This window comes from Silene latifolia, chromosome 9 (genome assembly GCF_048544455.1).
Source record: "Silene latifolia isolate original U9 population chromosome 9, ASM4854445v1, whole genome shotgun sequence".
In the NCBI taxonomy this organism is placed as follows: Eukaryota; Viridiplantae; Streptophyta; class Magnoliopsida; order Caryophyllales; family Caryophyllaceae; genus Silene; species Silene latifolia.
The window spans coordinates 101,586,289-101,609,060 of NC_133534.1; the positions used below are offsets into that span (position 1 = coordinate 101,586,289).

Below are 22,772 nucleotides of genomic sequence, written 5' to 3' on the forward strand. Positions count from 1 at the left end.
ATCTTGACAAAACATTGAGAGCTCCCCGACTACAATAGCCATGCTTCATGGTCGATCACTATAGCCGAGAAAGTGATAGAAAGAAGTTAAAATCTATATAGAAAGATCAAGCCATGGGTAAAGAAACACCACCCATATGGAAGAAGAAAGTGGATGACCTCCAAGTAGCTCTATTCGGAGAGCAAGGAATTTTCAACAACAATGAGAGCTTGAATAGATCACCCATCATGACAAGTAATGAAGAAGGCCTCATTGGCCAAGATAACAAGAAAGAAGAGTTGCTCTTGTCAACTCATGACATCATTGGGGAACAAGCTAGTGAAGTTTGCGATCTATGAGACGATGAATTTAAAGGATTGGTCAATCCTTATATTGGAAATGCTATGACCTTAGACCAAGGCTTTGTTGATCCTTGTCATCACTTTGACTTGGATGACTGCAACAATGAAGAGAACAATGTGCAAAGGTCTACCCAAGACCTCTATCATGAAAATGAGCAAGGCATCGACTACTTCTACAAGGTATTGAGCTACATCAACAACACCTTTGCTTTGCACCCTTGACATCTCATCCAAGAATGAGAGTTCAGTTGAGTCCTCCGTAAACAACCATTTGTAAATATTCTAACCCCTTAACTCGCATTTTATTTCCTTTATTGCATCTTTGTCATTTTTGGATTTGCATTTTTGTGCTTTGATCAAGATTTTGGACATGATAGCAAGTGAGGGAGGTATTTTAACATGTTTTGATGTGTAGTGTTTGACCAAGTGTGCGGATGGAAAATGCCTAGGCTAACCAAGCCTTTGTAGTGCACCCACAACATTTAACAAAGGAGAAGAAGAAAGAATGACATGGGAAAAGGAATCCCCACGAGCAGACCTAAGCTCGTGGGAGCTGAAGACGATCCGAGCGTCCCCAGAGATAATCTGAGCGTCCTGGCCTTAGGACGCGGGTCCTGGGAAACTTCAAGCTGAAGGAGACATCCTGTAAGGAAATCTGCGCAGACCAGCATCAGGATGCTCGTCCCCAACTTCAGGACGCTCGTCTTGACATTGATCTGCGCGTCCTAGGAAGTTCCAAATTTATAAAATTTTCTTGTAAGGAAATCTGCGCGTACTAGGAAAAATCCGAGCATCCCAGAAGAAATCCACTCGAGCTGAGACGAATCCGCGCGTCCTGGCACTGTTTTGCTATTTCATGAAATTCTGTAAGAGGATCTGCGCGTCCCGTGAAGAATCCGAGCGTCCCGGGCCTGTACTTAAGCAAAACACGGGCCAACCCCTTCCTTCGCAATTCATTTCTATCTTTCAAAAACACAAACACGCACCTTTTCTCCCACTTAAGCCCTCAATCAACCCATTCAAAAACCCCAATTTATTAACAAAATTCACCACCATTCAAACAAAACTTGCTCAAAACAAGAGTAAATCATTCCTTTATCAACAAAAGACCATCTAAACATCAAATTCCTCACAAATTGAATCAATTTTCTAGGGTTTGGGCAAAAATTCGAAAATCCTAAATTGATTGAGGAATTGGTTGAAATTTGAAAAAGGCAAGGAACATTAAAGCAAAATCTTGGTTTGTTGATACCAATTTGGGAAGGAGAATACAATGGCAAGGACCAAAGGCGGAACCAAGGCACCCAAGACTCCAAATTTATCAAAGAGGCAACAAGCTCTTCTTGCATCTAAGGCTTTGGTAGTGACCCAACCAAGGGTGGAAATCCAAGAAACCGCAACTCCTATTGAGGAAGCTACCACATCTACTCCGGTTATGGAACAATTGCCAAATTTTCCGGAGGTAACTTTCTTAAACGATGCTCATAGGAGTGCATTTTTATCCCTTGCTAAAAAGACTATTGTGGCTACCAAGTTTATTTGTCATGACACTTTGGAAAAATTGGGTGTGCTTAAGCGAACTAGAGCATTTTTCGAGTCCATGAGGTTGTTAACCCTCTTTGAAATGGAAGAATTGACTTACCCTTCATTGACCATGGAGTTCATAAGCTCCTTGAAGGTGTATAAGATAGAGACTCGAAATTATGTTGAATTTCTTCTTGAGAACAAGAGTAGAAGCATGACTAAGACCGATTTTGGTAAAGCGTTTGGTCTATTGAAATATGATCATTTCGAGAAAAAGCCTTTGAAGTATGATGCCGTACCCCTTTATAAAGCTATTACCGGTCGAAAATTTCATTCTTTCTGGGAGTGCCATGCTTTATATGTTCACCATCCGGGCATCAGAGTATGGCACAAGTTTGTGGGCAATATCTTGATTGCTAGAAAAGGCACCAACCACTTCACTGAACTTGATTTTGTCTACCTCGAGTCCTTCATGAATATCAATGGGAAGTTCACCAAAAAGTACAACATTCTTCAACTATTACTTGATCGGTGGCTTGAGATTCATAATGGGAAAGATATAGCGGTCTTAATTGTAAACGGCAGCTTGGTAATGAGGCTAGTTAAGCACTTTAACCCGAATTTCAACAAAGATAACACCTACAACCCGGTTAAAGGGAGCAACCTCCTTGATATGAGCACTATGATCAACAAATTCCATTGGGTCAAGAATGACAATCTTGACAACAAATATGAGTGGCTCATCAAAGAAGCTAAGTCCTTTGTCTTGCCTGGCAAGATTTGCCGTATCTCCGTCCATATACCAACTACCTATTGCCCGTCTCCAAGGAAGCCGAAGTGATAATTAAGAAACATAGGGAACCAATTACAAAGCTCTCCTCCACCACCATTGTGACTCCACTATATCCCTTTGCCTACCAAGAATTCAAACCGAGTGGCTCTAATGTCGTGTTAGGCAACAACTATTTGACCCAATTAATACAACAAATATATAAAGAAGCTCACGATGATCGGGTGAATGCTTACCGGTGCCCAATATCCACCCCTACTACATCTAGCTAGGCAAGGGTTTCTTGATCATTCATGTCCTTTGCCTAGTTGGGCGGATAAGGAGGTATTCTTCCCAAGTGTTTCTCAAGATGCCGAAATGGATAGTCAGGTGGCTAGTGGAAAGGAGATTGTTGTTTTTGAAGACGGGGAAGGTATTGGTTCATGCCAAGAAGAAGAAGAGCAAGGTTCAAGTTCCAATGATGATGATGAGAGTGGTGATTCCTCCGGGTCAATGGAGGTGGATGATGAAGAAGATAATGAAGAAATTGATGATAATTTCGATGATGATGATGACGGCAATGAGGATGTCACAATGAGCGAACATTGAGGTTTGACAAGGTATTTGGAGGATACCATATATGCGGGGTTGATCACTTGAATTTAACCCATTCCATTGTGAGTTTCCTACACCTCCTTTAGCTTTTCTTTTATCTCTTGTTTTAAAATTTTAATCTTGATCATTTGTTGAGTCAATCTTGACTCTTGGTAGTTTTGAGTTCTAGCAACACTTAAAGGACTCCCACCTTGGTTCCATTGAGGTGTCTCATTTATTGTTACCGCATTTGAAAATCCAAAATGATAATTAGGATTCATGCATTGCACCCTTTCCTTGTGCATGAACTTCCCTATTTTTACACTAGAAATAGTGTCTTACTCGGTTTGGGGAAGTTCACACACAAGAATTGCGAGTTAACTCCAATTAGCACTCCAAACAATAGAAAGCATGCATCATATAGAGTATATTAGAATGCATCACTTATTTATATATGTCATATAGTTTGCACAATAGTGTAGAAATCATGCATATTCATTTAGCTTGCATTGCATAATTTTCTATCGTTTTGGCCATTAAGGACAATGCCCATACTACTGTGGGGATGGAAAATTCTAACATCACTTTTAAAATCAAAAATGATAAAAATTGAAAATTTTCGAAAAAACTCAAAAACATGTTCTTTTATTTCACAAAAACAAAAACCATAAAAATTTGAAAATTTAAAAAACCAAAAATATGTTCATTCCATTGTAGTGTAGAATTGTATATTGTGTATATACTTGTATTTGTTTGTCCTCTTATCACATTGGATCGACTACGCCACATCCGAGGCATGAGGAATATGAAGACCGCATGGTATGATCTTTCCAATTTCCTTTTTCCTCTCTATATTAATGACGATGTGGCATTATTTTGGTTGATGCGGTACAAACCATGTGATCTTAGGAGTTGCATTTAGCTTATATGGCATACTAGTTGATAGAAGCATATGCATTAGGTTGTATAAATGTTGGTTGCATCATGGCATGTAGTTGCATTTTAGAAAAAAATTGTTAAAACATCTATTAGGGAAACTTGACAAGTGTATATAAGGCCTTTGTAGATACTTTTTCTTCTTAAGACTTTGCTCGTTAGAATACCTCTAAAACACCCTAGGATGCGTCATGCTAGTATCCTTTGACCCATAGACTAAGGCCTAGTCAAGAGTACCTTGTAATGTGATGACTCCTTAGCTACCTTTTATTCCAATATGACTTTGAAGCCATGCAACCATCCTCCACTTCTATCACATTTTGTCAACAAAAAGGGAATGGGCACAAAAATTATCAATTTGAGTTCAAGTATCAAAATGAAAACCAAGAAGTTTGCACAAATTTGCATCAAAGAAAAGAGGAGTACAAAAATAATAACTCTTATGCTTCAAATAAAAGCGCCCTTGTTGCAAATTGGGGTGACTTTGAAAATGTTCAAAAAATGCAAAAGTTGAAAATTGTCAAGCATCAAATTGCCAAACATCAAAGAAATGGAAAAGAAAATTGTTCTCAAAAATGTCAAATGCCATAAGAAATTGGGAGGAATAACAAAACCAAAATCAAACTCCCACTATGAAACTCAAAAGCATATTGATCCCTTTTTCCATTGATCCCACTTTTGTGCATCGTAGAGAGGGGACAACGCTTCTTCATGTCTAGGCAAGAAGGGGAATTTCGCGATCCTATAGTATTTCTTCTAGAATTATAGGGAGTCTACTCTTGACAAAAGCATTTAGCAATTGAGGAAAAAGGTATCCTAGCTTGACACAACTTGGAGGTCATTTGTTGGTATCCTCCTAGGCTTGGTAATTTGAAGAAGCCATATCTATAATGGAGTGTGTACTCTAAGATTGCTTCCCTTCTAGATAATTTCCGCCACTTAGATGAGGAAAGTGGCTATTCTTTTGTAGATGCATCCATTACCTTCTTTTGTGTGCTTAATGATTGGATCTATCGCCATTTTGGCAAGCCCCACCTTGCCTTGCAAGAAGGCACCCTACCTCATGGATGTCTTGTTGTGAGTTGAAGGGGCAGAGTGAGACCCGCTAATTGTCTCATATCGGCTATATTAGTAGGTTAGTTTAAATAAAGGTCATAGTTTTAGTCACCTCTTTACTCGGGACGAGCAAAGGTTCGGTTTGGGGATGTTTGATGTGACTAATATTTGAGCACATTTAGTCCCCGAATTAACCTCATTCCCATGCTTTCTAGCACCTATTAGGGTCATTTGTTATCTTTAGTTTCCCATTTTGCATATTCTTTGAGGTTTTGTTTCCTTGGTAGGAGAGGATTGCTAATCTTGCATTTATAGAGCGAAATGGAGCTAAATGGGTCGCATCTAATGACCAAGCATCGAAGAGGAGACCAACACTAGAGGCCTAAGCAAATAAATAAAGTGAAATGGACAATGATGAAAAGATCCTTGCATCCCCAACACGATCCCCGCGGATTGTTAAGGAGCCAAACAAGAGAAAAACCATGTGCCACGATCCGAGCGGCTTGGGCGCAGGACGAGCGTACCAGAGTACGATCTGAGCGTCCCGACTGCCAGCCTGAGTGGATCTTCTTACAGGACAAGCCGTGCTTCAGGTGAGGACGAGCGGATCCTGGTGGGAGTACTTCTATTATTTGGGTTTATTGGAGGATTGACAACCTTCCATCAATCATCAAGTTCTTCTATTATTCTTTGCTTTATTATTTTGGATCATCTCAATAAGTATAATCTCTTTTTACCCTTATTAAATTATTGTTAATCACATCATTTATTCATCATGTTTTGCTTTGTTAGTATGATTGACAACCTTATTAGCATGCTAAACTTGATCATGAGTGAGTAGTCCTTTAGTTAGGGTTAATGGGGAATTAGGGGAAACAAACATGGGGATTGATCTATGCTTAATCTAATATGTTTTCATAATTAAATTGCTTGCTTGTTGTGATTTCAACCTATGCACATGTTATGTTTGATGAAATGCGAGCCTATGAATCCTTGAATTTTTTACCCATCTCTTATCTTTTCAATGAGGCTTGTAAGACATAAACCAACTCGAGCCTCATTCGACCTTGCATAGAGTTGAATAGGAGGAGACTAAGTCAACTTGTAGGTGTTGTATAGTCTAGACGACTCAGCTCCGGGACCTAAATCTTCCTAGGGATTGTAAGATATACACTAACTCGATCCCATTACAACAATAAGTGCTTGCATCTATTTGAGAACATGTTTATATAATCTATTTCCATGAATCCCCTATGAACCCATGACACCCTAGTGCTTTAAATCAATTGTTTATAAACATCTTTATTTACTTATTTTGTTTTCATTCATCTTGTTGATTAGTTTAGATTACATCTCATCTCAAACCCAATTTGTGGCACCCTAAGACATAGCTACATGCAATTGAAAATCCTACATCAATACCCATCACTTGGGATCCGACCTTTACTTACCTCTATAAATATTGTTTTGGTTGGTAGCTTTTGACTATTTTAACCAAACCAAGGAGGTAATTGAAGAGGATGTTGTTGAGGAAAATTTCAAGACAAGAGATGTGATGGAACCATTGTGGAGAAATCCTAGGGTAGTGGAACCAACTACCAATGAATCATCAAAGAAGAGAAATGAAGAGAAGGCCAAAGAGGTTGATAAAGAACCTATTGTGATTAGACTTCTGTTTCCAAGTCGCCAAGCCCAAGCTTGATGAGCAACTTGGAAAGTTCATGGAGATTGTGAAGAACCTAGAGGTTTCCATTCCATTCACGGAGTTGATCAACCATGTTCCGGCCGATGCAAAATATATGAAAGAAATCCGCATTCACAAAGATAAGTAGTGCAATACTTCAAGGGAATTCCCCACCTAAGGTCAAAGATCCGGAAGTTTCTCCATTCCATGTACCATTGGTGATACCACAATCAACAAGGCACTATGTGATCTAGGTGCAAATGCGAGTGTCATGCTATATTCGGTATATGAAAGGCTAGGAGTGGGAGAACTTAAGTGCACTAACATGACCTTATAAATGGGGGACCGGATAATGAAGTAACCACTTGGGTTATGGGAAGATGTGCCCGTGAGAATTGGAATGTTTTTTATACCGGTGGACTTTGTTATTGTTGATATGGAGGAAGATTCCAATATTCCAATCATTCTAGGAAGACCATTCCTACACACCGCCAGAGCGGTGATTGATGTAAAGCATGGGATGCTCACACTTGAAGTGGGCGATGAAATAATCACATTTAATCTTGATAAGACTATGAGAGCACCCAACTTGTTTGAACCATGCTTTATGGTTGATCACTATAGCTGGGAAAGTGACATGAAGAAAGTGGAATCCCCATTCAGGGTCTAAGTCATAGATGGAAATCCCAGCAAGGAGGGCAAAGAAACACCGCCCAATTGGAAGAAAGAAGTGGATGATATTGAAGTGGCTCTATTCAGAGGGCATGGAATTTTTCATAACAAGAATGAGAGCTTGAAAAGCTCATCCCTCATGACAAGTATCAATGAAGGCCTCATTGGCCCTGACAAAGAAGAGTTGATCTTGCCAACTCATGATCCTCCCAACATGGGGAAAGAAGCAAAGGAAGTATATGGTCTATGGGATGACGAATTCAACGGACTTGTTAACCCTTACATTGGAAATGCTATGACCCTGGACCAAGGCTTTGTAGACCCTTGTCACCACAACATTGACTCAGACTACTACATGAATGAAGACAACAATGTGCCAAGGTCTATGCAAGACCTTTATCATGACAATGAACAAGCCTTTGATTACTTCTACAAGGCGTTGAGCAACATCAACAACGCCCTTGCTTTACCCCATTGACACCTCTCAAATGAAGGAGAGTTTGGTGGAGTCCTCCCTAAACCACCATTTGTAAATATTCTAACCTCTTAACTTTCATTTCATTTAATTTGTATACTAGTGTAGATCTCGTGCTAAAGCACATATTTTTGAGATACATGACAATATAACAGTGTAAAATCGTTTGGTAAAATATATTTTTATACAAATATTCACAAATAAGAATTATATAAAGTAGGCAAACATTTGTATAGATTATAGAATGAGCAAAAATTTTGAGCCCAATACTTAAGAATAACTACCAAACATATTTACAAATAAGAATTATATAAATTAGACAAACATTTGTATAGATTATAGAATGAGCAAAAATGTTAAGCAGCCCAATACTTACGAATAACTACCAAACATGTTAAGGCCCAATATATAGCTGAAAAATTTGATCGGGAAAATCCTAGATTCGCCTATTCATTTAGTAAATAGAGGATTACTCATTCTTGCATTGCATATTATATGCTTTGCTTCAAGAATTCTTGTGACATGAGAGCAAGTGAGGGAGGATTCTAATGTGTTTTGAAATGTGTAGTGTTTAATGATCAAGTGTGGGGAAGCAATTGCCTAGGCTACCCAAGCCTTTGTAGTGCATCCCATAATGGAAGAATTGGAAATGAAGAAGTAAAGTCGCGGGAAAGGGATCCACATAGGCAGACCTGAGCTTGTGGGGGCTGGAGCAAAGCAAAGAAAAAAAAGGAGCTGCAGCAGAATCCGCTCAAGCTAGTATTAGGACAGGCGTCCCAGCACTCAGCACGCTCGAGCTGAGCCCAGGTCGAGCGTCCCCAAAGCTTAATCAGAAAATCTGTTCAAAAATCCGCCCTTCCTCAACAGTGGTCGAGCGTCCCTCCCTACGAATAAGACATAAACACGGGATTTTCAACTTCAAATCCTCATTTATAATCTTCCCCAAACACAAAAACAGCACATTCCCTCACTACAACAATCAAACCCATCATCCAAAATCACAAAATACTCAACCAAATTCATCAAAATCAATTGCAAACTTGCTCAAAATCGATTCAAATCACTCCTTTGTCAACTTTTAGACCATTAAACATCAAAATCAATCAAAAATTTCTAGGGTTTAGGCAAAATCGAAAAACCTAAAGTTGATAGAGAATTTGATTAAAGTTGGAAGAAGAGGAGAACATTCAAGCTTATTCAACGTTTGTTGACAACAAATTGCAAGGAGAATCATGATGGCAAGAACGAAAGGTAACACCAAAGCATCAAAATCCCCAATTTTATCCAAGAGGCAAAAAGTTATAGCATCAAATGCTTTAGTGGTAGTGCAACAAGCTAGGGAGAAACCAAGGGAAGTCATTGAGGAAGTTACTACTACTTTACCGGAGATTGAGCAACTTAAGGATTATCCGGAGGTAACTTTTATTTCCAATGAGCATAGAATTGCATTTGAATCCCTTGCTAAGAAGAAAGTTATTGCCACTAAGTTTGTATGCCAAGATACTTTGGAGAAATTGGGAGTGCTTGACCAAACCAAGGCATTTTTTGGGTCCATGGGGTTATCTACCCTATTTGAAATGAATGAATTGACATACCCCTCCTTAACCTTGGAATTCATTAGTTCTTTGAGGGAGTATAAGATTGAGACCCGAAAATATGTTGAATTTCTGCTTGAAAACCAAAGTAGGAGGATGATAAAGGCCGATTTCGGAAAGGTATTTGGACTTTGTGACTTTTGGAATTTTCACAAGAAACCCCACAACTTTGATGCCAAGCCCCTTTGGAAGGCAATTGTCGGAAGGGAGTTTACTACCTTTAGAGAATACACTGCCTTGTATATCCACCATCCGGGTATACGGGATAGGTATAGGTCCATTTCCAACACCTTGATTGCTAGAAAAGAAGCTACCCACATGATCGAACTCGACCTCACCTACTTGGATTCCAAAATGAATGCCCATGGGGAATAAAAGAAAGACTATAATATCCTCCAATTGTTGGTTGAGAGATGGTTGGATATCAAAGTGGGTAAAGAAAAGATGGCTTTTATTGTGAATGGAGGCTTCATAACGAGATTGGACAAGCACTTTAACCCGACTTTGAATGACAACAACACCTACAAATCTGTTAAAGGTTGCATTCTCCTTGGTATGAGTACTTTGATTCACAAGTTCTATTGGGTAAGGCACGACAACTCCGCCCAAGGGTATGAATGGATTATCATGGATGCCAATTCGTTTATCTTGCCCGGTAAAATATGCCGAATTTTTACTCGCCGAAGCCACTACCTTCTCCCCGTCTCCAATCTTGCCAAGAACATCATCAACCAAAAAAAATCTGATTGAAGAGCCCTCCTCCATTGTTACACCACCTTATCCCTTTGTCTACCAAGAATTCACAACAAATGATCCTAGTGTTGTGGAGGGCAATGATTATATGACGAAGTTAATGAAGCATATCCATAGAGAAGCTTATAAAGATTGGGTGGATGCTTACTACGCCCAATATCCACCTCTCTACCATCTTGCTAGGCAAGGACTCCTTAATCCTAAGACTTCTTTGCCGGATTGGGTGGATGAGAAAGTGTTCTTTCCTCAAGCTTCTCAACATGAAGAAAGGGATGTCCGGGCAACTAGGAGTGAGGAGGATGTTCATGATGAGGATGGGGAAGGTAGTGAATCAAGCCATGATGATAATGAGCAAAGTTCAAGTGAATAAGAAGGAGATGATGATGATGAAGCCTCCGGGTCCATGGAGGATGATGACGATGATGAAATGAGTGAAAGTTGATTGTTGACAAAGCATGAAGGAGGACGACCTACTAGGCAGTTTATGGCCTACATTATCATCTCAACCAACCATTGTGAGTCTCCTACCCCTCTTTTTGCTTTGATTTTATCATGTTTACATAACTTGCATAACTTGTATACCATTTAGTTTAGAGCATCTAGAGAGTCATTTTGGACTCTTTCATGGTTAAGAGTTTTTGAGTCCTAGCACCATCAAGGGACTCATACCTCGGTAACATTGAGGTAACTATCTTTTTAGCTCCCACCATAAAGAATCAAAATTGACAAAGTGACTTTTCATGCATTGCATTACATGCCTTATGAATCAACTTCCCTATTTTTGCACTAGAAATAGTGTTTTGTTCGGTTTAGGGAAGTTCATTCATAGCTAACCCGAGTTAATTTAAATTAGCTCTCCCAACAATCAAAAGCATGCATCATATAGCTTAGTTTAACTTTCATCACATGTAAATACTCATCATATGTAAATATATTCCATGTAGTATGCATTTAGTGTAGAATCATGCATCTCATATAATATCATGCATTTGCATAATTTCCTATCGTTTTGTCCATTGAGGATAATGTCCATACTAGTGTGGGGATGGGAAATTCTAACACTTAACATTCTAACATCAAAACCTTATTTCAAAAAAAATGATAAAAAATTTTAAAAATTTTAAAAAAAATCCAAAAACACGTTCTTTCCTTTGCAGTGTAGAATTGTATATATTGTATATATTTGTTTGTTTGTCACTCATATTACATTGGGTCGACTACGCCACATTCGAGGCATGAAGGAAATAGAAGGCCGCATGGTATGATCGTTCCAATCTCCTTCCTCCTTCTTATATGTTAATGACAATGTGGCTACATTTTGATTGATGCGGTATGAACCTATGTATTAAGAGTTTGCATTTAGTTTATATGGCATATTATTTGATAGTAGCATATGCATTAGAGTTTTATATATGTTACTTGTATCATGGCATGTAGTTGCATAGTAGACAATTTTGTAAAAATACCTATTTGGGAAGCTTGACAAGTGTATATTAGGCCCTTGTAGATAATTTTTCTCCTTGGGACTTTGTTTTCTAGAATACTCTTAAGACACCCTAGAATGTGTCATACTAGTATGTTTTGTCCCATGGTCTAAGGCCTAGTTAAAGGTTTGCATGTGTGTCATTTATCCAACCTTATGATGTGATATGGACTTGATCCACTTATCTAAGGGACCTTGATTGACTAGGTGGTTTGGCAACCCAAAAATACTTTTCTCTAATAAGTTTGAAAGTGTTCATTTCAAAAAAAATTGTGATGTGGAATTATTTTTATTGTCAAGGAAACCTCAATTGTTTTGAATTGTTAAAATATCAAGAAATTTGATGGAGGAGTAACAATTCAATGTTCTTTGGTGCGGGATCCATTGAATTGGGCCCCCACACGTTTATGAATTCGGCCACCCAAAGACAAAGTGACTATCACCTCAAGAGCTATTGTCTAGAGGTTAACCGATTGTCTAATAAGCAATTGGCAAAAGCAAAGGACACTAGCAAATGAGGGACAAACCCCATCTCAAAGTTTTGAAATGTGAAATGCGAAAGTTGAATTGAGGTCAAATTTTGAATGTTAGTCAAATCCACTATTCTTGTTTTAATTGACTTGGGCACTTCATTCCCAAAAATCATTTTTGTTATTCCACCTTATTTAGCTTGGGTCGATCCTTGGCCGTTACACTTGTAGAGAATCCGAGATTTATAATGTCTTATGCCACTAACATCATAAGGACCATCATTCCACCCTCATTCGATCGCCCTTGACAAAAGCATTTAGCAATTGTGGATGAAAGTAGCCTAGTTTAACACAACTTGGAGGTGACTTGTTTGTATCCTCTTGTACTTAGTAACTAGGAGAACTAATATCTATGGTGGAGTGTGTACCCTTAAATTGCTTCCCTTATAGATGATTTCTACCACTTAGATGAGGGAAGTGGCTATTCTTTTATAGATGCATCCTTTTACTTGTTTTCATGTGCTTAATGTTTGGATGCATCGCCATTTTGGCAAGCCCCACCTTGTCTGGTAAGAAGACATCTAACCTCATACATGTCTTGTTGTGAGTTGAAGGGGCGGAGTGAGACTTGCTAATTGTCTCACATCGGCTAGGTTATAAATAAAGGTCATAGTTTTTGTCACCTCTTTACTCGGGACGAGCAAAGGTTCGGTTTGGGGATATTTGATGTGACTCGTATTTATACACATTTAGCCCCCTAACTAGCCTCGTTCCTATGCTTTCTTGTATGCATTAGGGCCATTTCTTATCCTTGGCTTCCTAATTTGCATATTCTATGAGGTTTTGTGTCCTTAGTAGGAGAGGAATGTTAACCTTGCTTATATGGAGCAAAACGGAGCTAAATGGATCGCATCTAATGACCAAGCAACAAAGAGGAGACCAATACTAAAGGCCTAAGTCAATAAAACAAGTATTTGGGCAAAGATGAAGGACCCCCACGGCTCCTCAATGATCTCCACGGATAATGAGGCAACCAAATGAATAAGAAGCCAAGATGACCTTAGGGACTGATGTGACCATAATTAGAGCATATTTAGTCCCCGAATTAGCCTTATTCCGATGTTTTTTAGTGCATATTTGGGTCATTTATTGTCTTTAGTCCTTTGTTTTGCATATTCTTTGAGGTTTTGTGTCCTTGGTAGGAAAGGAGTGCAAACCTTGCATTTTCATGGCAAAATGAAGCTAAATTGATTGAATTCAATGACCAAGCATCAAAGAGAAGACAAGATTAGAAGGCCTTTGTATATATTATAGTAGATGGGCAATGATGAGAAAATATCCTAGCATCCCCGAAGAAATCCTCAAGGATTTTATGAAGAAAAAGGAAGAAAAGAAGAAAGAAAAGAAGAAAGAAAGAAGCTGTAAGACAATCCGAGCGGATTGTCCACAAGACGCCCGTCCAAGAGGGGCAATCCGAGCGTCTTCCTCCTGTGGACACCCGTCCAAAACACCCCAAAACCGCCCGTATTCCCCATCTGGACCCCGTCCAGAATCACCAGAATCCGCCTGTCCCGTGCCCTGGACGCCCGGATTCTCTAAGAGCCATTTTGTCTTCTACAAGCTTCAAGGAAGGATGCGCAATTTTTTTCAGACCGGCGAAAAGGAGACCGGAGTCTCCCTAGAGACCGACGATTCCTCAAGGACTTAATCGTCATTTAAGCCCTTAGTAAACCCTAATTTATGTAACTAATCCCCACTATAAATACCCCATTAGGCTAATTAGAAGAGCATGTTCTTCTTAGCAATCTCTAGTGTAGTTAATATCAATCAAATCTCTCTTTAATCTTGTAATCAACATTTAATCAAGTTTTAATACAAGTTTCATTTCCTTAATCTCTCTCTCTTGTTCATCCTTTGTTTTGGGTAATTGAAGATTATTTGGGTTATTATTGGGAGATTGACAACCTTTCAATCAATCATCAAGTACTTCTATTATTCTTTTCTTTATTATTGGAATCATTAGTAGGTATAATTCTCTTAATCCCTTTTTAATTATTGTTAATTTTTTTCATTTATTCATCATGTTTTACTTTGTTGGTATGATTGACAACCTTGCTAGCATGTTCAACATCATAATTAGTGAGTAGTTTCCTTAGCTAGGGTTAATGGGTAATTAGGGAAAACCAACATGGAGGATGATTCATGCTTAAATTAATATGTTTTCATAGTTTATTTGCTTGCTTGTTGTGATCTCAACTTATGCACATGTTATGTTTGATGAAATGCGAGCCTATGAATCCTTGCATTTTTTACCCATCACCTATCTTTTCAAAGAGACTGGTAAGACATAAACCAACTCGAGTCTCATTAGACCATGCATATAGTTGAGTAGGGAAGATTAAGTCGACTTTTAGGTGTTGTACAATCTAATAGATTCGGCTCCGGGACCCAAACATTCCTAGGATTGTAAGATATAAACCAACTCGATCCATCACAACAATAATTGATTACTTATAATTTGAGAATATGTTTGTATGATTAATTCCCATGAATCCCCTATGACCCCATGACACCCTAGTGCCTTTTATCAATTGTTTACATCCCTTTTTAATCATCTTGCTTGTTTACTTTCATTGCTATTTAGTTTAGTGATCTTCTACTTCAAACCCCAAATTGTGACACCCTTAGACACCACTAGTTGCAATAGAAAATCTCATTTCAATTCCCGTCCCTTGGGATCCGACCTTTACTTGCCTCTTTACTAATTGTAGAGTTTTTGGTGAAGTTATAAATTGTGTTTTGGTCTAGGTGCTCCTAACGACAAGTACTGAAAACTAAACCTCCTCGAGAGTCCGACGAAAAATGGCGCCGTTGCCGGGGACGGTGTTAACTTGATTTAGATTTTCTTATATTGTTATTAGTTGTGTCTTTCTTTGCCTTGGGGAAGTAAAACTCCTCAAGGTTTGTTCTAATTATTTTCGAGTTGTTTGATATTTTGCATGTCTAGAAGATCACAAGGTAACTTGTTACCCTTTGATCACGAAATTGAAAGGACTTTGACAACCAATAGAAGACTTGCTAGGAGAACTTTGAGAGGTATTGGTGAGGTTGTAGATATTCAACCAAACACTATTGAGTTCATCAACCCTTTTGCAAGAGAAGGTGAGGAGAACCCAACACAAAATCCATCACAAAATCAACCCACAATGCCTAAATTTTCATCACATTCCATACCAACTGAGGAGAACCTACCCAATGGTACTCCCACACCACAACACTTAACCGGAAATTTCATTGCCAAATCCGCATTTATCCAATTAGTCGAAAGAAGCCAATTTGGGGGGATGCCTAGTGAAGACCCTCACTCTCACATGGAGACTTTTTGTGACTATTTTGATGCGATATCTCAAACCGGTGTAACTCAAGACCAAATTCGATGGGTCTTATTTCCCTTTTCTCTAATTGGCACCGCGAAACAATGGTTGAAAGGCCTTGATAAGGCTACTCTCGGAATTGATTCTTGGAAGAAATTGGCTCTAGCTTTCTACAAAAAGTTCTAATCCACCGGAAAAGACTAACATGCTAAGAGCTCAAATTACGGGCTTTAAGCAAAGAGATGAAGAATCTTTGTATGAAGCTTGGGAGCGATTCAAAGGAATTTGTCGCTCATGTCCTCACCATGGACTTAGCGAGTGGTTCTTGTTAAAACAATTTTGGAACGGTCTTTATGAAGACTCAAGAAACATTCTCAACATGGGATCAAATTGAATGTTCACCGAAGTTGATGACAATCAAACTTGGAACAAGATTGAGGAAATGGTGGTTCATAATTCACAATATAGTAGACCTCGCAAGGCTACTAGGGGAGGAAAGCATCAAGTGAACTCTATTACTCAATTGGGTGCTCAACTTAGTGCTCACATTGATACCATCAATTTGAAGTTTGAAATAGCTATGGCTAGACTTGAAGAAGCCTCAAAATCACCAAAGCATCACGTTAATGCCATGACGGCATCTTCGTCAATCCCAAGTGGGATATGTGAGAATTGTGGAACTCTGGGACATGACCAAAGTGAATGTAGGGAAACAAATGAACAAGTGAAAACTTTTCAAGCATACAAGAGTGGTACCCCTTATTCCAACTATTACAATGAAAACTCCAAATTCCACCCAAATCTCTCATACAAAAGCCAAAATGTTCAAAACCCTCAACCAACATACACCCCACCTCCCATGAGAAACCAAAATCAAAGACCCTTTTACAACCAAAACCAAGGCTACCAAAATCAAACTCCATACAATCAACAAAATGACCAAGGTTTTGATGTTCAAAAAGCGGTCCTCCAAATGCAAAAGAATCAACAAGAGTTTTTCACTCAAATGCAAAAGGATAGTCAAGCAAAGGAAATCACCATCAACAACATCCTAGCCCACACCAAAATGTTGGAAACCCAATTGACTCAACCAGCATCTTCAAACTCACAAAGACAAAAGGGGCAATTACCACCTCAAAGTAATCCCCCAATACATGAAACGGTTAGTGCCATTCACTTGAGGAGTGGTACAAGGTATGAAGCACCGAAGAAGCAAGTTGAGGATGAAGTTGTGGAAGCTAGTGACAAAGAAGAAATTGTGCAAAACTCCAAGGATGGAGAACCATAAAAAGAAGAAGTTTCAAAGAAAAATGAAGACAAGACCAAGGAGAAGGAGCCCATTGTGATTAGACTTCCTTTTCCGAGTCGTCAAGCCAAGACCAAATTTGATGACCAACTTGGAAAATTTATGGAGAGTGTGAAGAATTTGAAAGTCTCGATTCCTTTCACGGAATTAATCAATCATGTGCCGGCCTATGCAAAATACATGAAAGACATCCTTACGAAAAAGAAGTCGATCCGGAAGGTTGAGACTATCGCCTTCACTAAAGTGAGTAGTGCAATACTTCAAGGGAGTTCACCTCCAAAACTTAAAGATTTGGGAAGCTTCTCAATACCGTGTACCATTGGCGACACCACGATCAACAAGGCCTTATGTGATCTAGGGGCTAGTATGAGGGTTATGGCGTACTCGGTGAGTAAGAGGTTAGGGATGGTAGAGCTTAAATGCACCAATATCACACTCCAAATGGACGATAGATCGACGAAGACACCATTAGGGATATAGGAAGATGTTCCCGTAAGAGTTGGGAAATTTTTCATCCCGGAGGACTTTGTCATTGTTGACATGGAAGAAGACTCCAACATTCCAATCATTCTAGGTAGACCTTTCTTGCACACCGCGGGTGCGGTGATTGATGTGAAGCATGGAGAGTTCACTCTAGAAGTGAGAGATGAGAGCATAACTTTCAATCTTGACAAGACCATGAGAGCTCCCCGTTTGCATGAACCATGTTTTATGGTTGATCATTATAGCCGGAAGGATGATAGGAAGAAGTCGGAATTCCAATGGAAGAAGAAAGTTGATGATGCTCCATTCAAAGTGCAAGTGAATTGTAACAAAGAGAGCTTGAAAAGCTCACCAAAGTCAAGCAATGAAGAGGATGTCCTCATTGGCCAAGACAAGAAAGTGGGAGAGTTGTCTCTATCAACCCAAGAGATCTTTAATGACCAAGTAGATGAAGTTTGTGGTCTTTGGGACGATGAGTTGAAGGGATTTTCAATCCCTACATTGGTAATGCTATCGATAAAGACCAACATGAAGGACAACAAGGGCAAAGATCTATTGAGGATCTTTATCATTACAACGAACAAGCTTTTGACTACTTCTTCAAGGTGTTGAGCAACATCAACAACACCTTGGACATGCCCCCATGACATCTCACTAAGGATGAGAGTTTGGTGGAGTCCTCTCCAAACCACCATTTGTAAATATTTCTAACTCCCTAACTTGCATTTTAATTCTTACCTTGCATTCTTGTCATTTTTGAATTTTTTATGCTTTGATCAAGATATTTATCATTTTTGAGAGAAGCGAGGGAGGGACTAATGATTTTAATGATGTGTAGTGCTTTAGCTTAGTGTGGGGATAGCAATTGCCTAGGCTATTCATGCCTTAGTAGTGCCCCTACAATGAAGAACACGGGATTTGAAGAATGAAAATGACACGGGATATGCAAGTGCACGGAGAGAACGGAATCTGGGTAGACTAGGAGGAATCCGAGCGTCCTTAAGGGGAATCCGCTCGTCTTTTGGGAATACGGGCGTCTGTTGCAGAATCCGTCCGTCCAATTGAATTGAAAAATTAAAAATTTGGGACTGTTATAGAATCCAAGCGTCCCAGCAGAGAAGACGCTCGTCTGGAAGAATCCGCTCGTCTTTGCAGAAAGACGCCCGTCTTTTTGCCAGTGCAAAATAAGAAAACTCGCTGTAACAGAATTCGCCCGTCTTTATTGTAATCCGCTCGTCCTGCAACTGAAGAATCCGAGCATCCCAGCTGAAAGACGCTCGTCTTTAGGCGAGAATTCCTTAACCCAGAACAAGCAGAATCCGAGCGTCCCGAAGGGAATCCGCTCGTCTTCCCCCTACAGTTCGGAAATTTTGGGTGTTTTTAAATACCCCTCCCATATTCATTCCTTTATTCATACATTCAAACCACTACCATAAACCCCAAAACCCTCATCCTCTCCATCACCAAAACAAGATTTCCTCAACCAAATTCAACAAAATCAAATCAAAACTTCCTTTGAACAACAATTAATCACTCCTTTTCCAACAATAATCAATCTAAGCACAAAAATCTTCAACCTTTGAGTCGATTTTTGAAATACAAAGGCAAATCCTTTCATCTTAAAATAGATTTGGGTATAATTGGAAATTGAAGATTCTCAATCTTTTCTTGGTATAATCATCAATGGCAAGAACAAAAGGATCAACAAAGGCACTCAAGGCAAAGGCACTCTCAAAAAGGCAACAATGCCTTCAAGCAAAGAAAGCTTCAATGGCTATGGTGGTTGCTAGTGCAAGCTTGGAAGTTCAACAACAACAAAATCCTCCCTTGGAAGCAACAACAATAACAACAACTCCGGAAATTGCTCAATTATCCAACTATCCGGAGGTAATTTTCATTTCTAACTCCCATAGGGATACATTTGCCAAGTATGCTAAGAAATCCATTGTACCCACCAAATTCATATGTGAAGATGCCTTGAACAAAATGGGTGTCCTTGAATAAACGAAAGCCTTCTTTGAAGTCATGGGGTTGGGAAAATTGTTTACTACAAGAGAATTGACATACCCCTCCCTTACCTTGGAATTCTTAAGTTCATTGAAAGTGACTAAGGTAGAGACTAGAGAATACATCGAGTTTTGCGTTGCCAATGTGAATAGGCGCATCACCTTTGATGTTTTGAGTAAAGCGTTAGGTCTTAGTGATACCCCTCGTTATTATAAGAAGCCCGAAAAATATGACCCTGCTCCTCTTTGGGAGGCGATTTCCGGGAAGAAATTTGAGAACTTTCATGCTTGTCGCGCTCTATTAGTCCACCATCCGGGCATTAGAGTGTGGCACAAGGTCATCGGGAATACTATCATTACAAGAAAAGACACTAACCACTTTACCAAGCTCGATTGTGTTCTACTTGAGTCGGCCTTAAATATTGGAAGGGAATTCACCAAGCCTTATAATGCTCTAAGGCTTTTGGTGGAAAGATGGCTCAATGTTGATTGTGGAAAGGAAGGCACTGCTTTTATCGTAAATGGAGGTCTAGTTGCTCTCTTGGCCAAGTACTTTGATCTGAATTTCAACAAGGATAGCAAGTATGTGGTGAAAAGAGGGGGTCATCGCATTGACATGGATGCCATGATTAACAAGTACAAGTGGGTCAAGCATAATCCTCTTGACACCAAATATGGGTGGCTCACCAATGATGCTAGATCTTTTACTTTGCCTTCCAAGATATGCCGCTTGAGTGTTCATAGAACAAACTACCTTCTTCCACTCTCAAAGGAAGCCGAATACATCATCCGTCAACAAAGGGGTGAAATTGAAATGCCCTCCTCCTCTATTGTCACACCACCCTATCCATTCAAATATCAAGAGTTCAAACCCGAAGGTGTTGAAGTGGGCAATGACTACATGACTCTACTTATTCAAGAGATGCACAAACAAGCTTATAAGGATCGGGAAGATGCATACTTGGCCCAATATCCACCTCTCCTTCATTTAGCTAGGCAAGGACTACTTGATCCTTTATGTCCTTTGCCTAGTTGGGCGGATAGGAAAGTTTTCTTTCCAACTGCATCTAGGGGTGAAAGACCGGGTGACGATGAGGTTGTCGGTGATGAGGTTGTTGATGATGAGGGCATTGTTGAAGAGGTAAATGAAGAAGAAGAGGCTAATGAAGATGATGAAGAAAGTGATGAAGGAAGTGAGCAAGGAAGTGAAGAGGGGAGTGGCGATGAGTCCACTTCTATTGAGGAAGATGATGACAATGATGATATGGTGGAAGACTAGCAAGCTTTGGACGCTCCTACCCTCTTGAGGTTTATCTACTTCTTTCTTTATTTTATTTATTTTTATCTTTATCATAGTTGGAGAGTCCTAGCAACATAGAGGACTAACACCTCGGCCCCATTGAGGTGTTCTAATTTCATTGTTCCCATTTTAAAAATCCAAAATGACAATTTAGTTTCATGCATTGCATCTTGTGTGCATGAACTAACCCATACTTTAGGACATTAGAAATAATGTCTATCTCGGTTTGGGGAAGTACATGCATACGCAACGGGAGGTAATCTAAATTACGCTCTCCGTCATAAACAAAAAACCATGCATCATGTAGTGTAGATTAGTGTAGCTTGCATTTAGTGTAGAATTCATGCATCATGCTTGCATAGTTTCCCATCATTTTGGCCATTGAGAATAATGCCCATATTAGTGTGGGGATGGGGAATTCTAACTTAACTTTTATTCAAAAACCCAAAAAAATCAAAAAGTTTCGAAAAAACCAAAAAATTGAAAAATTTGAAAATCCAAAAACAAGTTCATTTCCTTTGTAGTGTAGACTTGTACATATTGTTGTATATATTGTATTTGTTCTATCCTTGTTCACATTGAATTACTAGGCCACATCCGAGACACGAGGATATTGAAGACCGCATGGTATGATCTTTCCAGTCTCCTTTTTCCTCTTTATGTTAATGACTATGTGGCTTTATTTTGATTGATGCGGTATAACAATGTGAATTTAGGACTTGCATTTCGTTTATATGACATATTAGTTGGTAGAATCATTTGCATTAGGATGTTTATATGCTAGTTGCATCGTGGCATGTAGTTTTCATATTAGAAAATTTTGCGAAACCGTCTACTTGGGAAGCTTGACAAGTGTATATAGGCCCTAGTAGATGCTTTTTCTTCTTAAGACTTTGCTTGTTAGAATACTTGTAAAACACCCTAGGATGTGTCATGCTAGTATCCTTTGACCCATGGATTAAGGCCTAGTCAAGAGTACCTTATGGTGTGATAACTCATTGGCTACCGTTTATTCCAAGGTGACCCTTGAAACCATACATCCATCATTCATCCATATTCTACCATACATTTTGTCATCAAAGGGAATGAGCACAAAAAGAAATTGATTTGAGTTCAAAGAAATGAAAAGAAAGTGAAAAAGTTTGCAATTGCATCAAATGAAAAGAGAAGTAACAAAATGAAAACTCATAATGCTTCAAATATAAGCACCCTCACTACAAATGGGGTAGCTTTGAAAATGTTCAAAAAGAAAATGCAAAAAGTTGAAAGTTGTCAAGTATTGAAATGCCAAACATCAAAGAAATGGCAAAAGAAAGTTTTCTCAAATGTTATATGCCACAAGAAATTGGGAGGAAAGACAACAACAAAGAAAACTCCCAAATGAAACTCAAATATCTATTGATCCCTTTATCCATCGTATCCATTTTTGTGCATGGTATAGAGGGGACGACCCTTCTTCTTGTCTAGGCAAGAGGAAGAATTCCGCGATCCTCCAGTGTTTCTAACGCCATAGGGAGTCTACTCTTGACAAAAACATTTAACAATTGAGGACAAAGGTACCCTAGCTTGACACAACTTGGAGGTGATTTATTGGTATCCTTCTAAGCTTAGTAGTTTGAAGAAATTGCATCTATGAAGGAGTGTGTACCCTTGAATTGCTTCCCTTGTAGATAATTTCCGCCACTTAGATGAGGAAAGTGGCTATTCTTTTATAGATGCATCCATTACTTGATTTTTGTGTACTTAATGTTTGGATGTGTCGCCATTTTGGCAAGACCCACCTTGACTTGCAAGAAGGCATCCTACCTCATGGTTGTCTTGTTGTGAGTTGAAGGGGTGGAGTGAGACCCGCTAATTGTCTCATATCGGCTATGCTATTAGGATAGTTTAAATAATGGTCCTAGTCTTTGTCACCTCTTTACTTGGGACGAGCAAAGGTTCGGTTTGGGGA

General features: G+C 39.2%; 1 non-coding gene across 1 annotated transcript; it reads right to left on the reverse strand.

Moving 5' to 3' along the window:
- Positions 1-15,931: 15,931 nt before the first annotated feature.
- LOC141603083 (small nucleolar RNA R71) lies at positions 15,932-16,038 on the reverse strand. The gene has a single exon (XR_012524979.1). It is a non-coding gene; the product is annotated as a small nucleolar RNA R71 (small nucleolar RNA).
- Positions 16,039-22,772: the final 6,734 nt, after the last annotated feature.